Raw genomic sequence first — 538 nt, 5'->3', positions numbered from 1 at the left:
ATAAATTCTATTATAAAAAGATAATAATAAATATAATACACAAAAATTATAACTATAAAAATATATAATGTCAAATAAAAAAATTAATAAAAAATATAAATAATAAATAATAGAAAAAGAGTTCATATAGTAAAAAATAATAAGAATTTTATAAATAATACAATAACACGTATAAAGAATAAAATTGGTAAAAAAAAATGTTGAAAGTAGTGACTAAAAGTACATTAGTGCAACGGAGAAGTTAGAAATTATTGCTTCTTGTAAACGTAGTTTTATGAACAAAATCACTTCTGCGTTTGTAGAGAAAAAAATTATATACTTTGAGCATGTATCATATATATATACATTGAGCATGTATCATATACCATTTAACCTGGACTATCAACGATCTCATTTATTTGAAGAGTATTAAAATCACCAATTTCTATCAGAACACAGAAAAATATATACATTGAAAACATAATAACAGCTGCATAAGGCAAAAACTTTATAGATCCTATTACTTGTTCGATATCTTATATACACGAAGTAACCAGTA

At 21.9% G+C, this 538-nt stretch overlaps 1 protein-coding gene across 1 annotated transcript in view; it reads right to left on the bottom strand.

Moving 5' to 3' along the window:
* Nucleotides 455–538, bottom strand: part of LOC107609571 (dehydration-responsive element-binding protein 2C) — a gene marked incomplete in the record, with an annotated part of 2,394 nt that continues 2,310 nt past the window's right edge. The window contains 1 exon segment of the mRNA XM_016311576.2: nucleotides 455–538.

This window comes from Arachis ipaensis, chromosome B07 (assembly GCF_000816755.2).
Source record: "Arachis ipaensis cultivar K30076 chromosome B07, Araip1.1, whole genome shotgun sequence".
NCBI classification, from domain to species: domain Eukaryota; kingdom Viridiplantae; phylum Streptophyta; class Magnoliopsida; order Fabales; family Fabaceae; genus Arachis; species Arachis ipaensis.
This window is presented reverse-complemented; position numbering and strand designations above follow the sequence as displayed.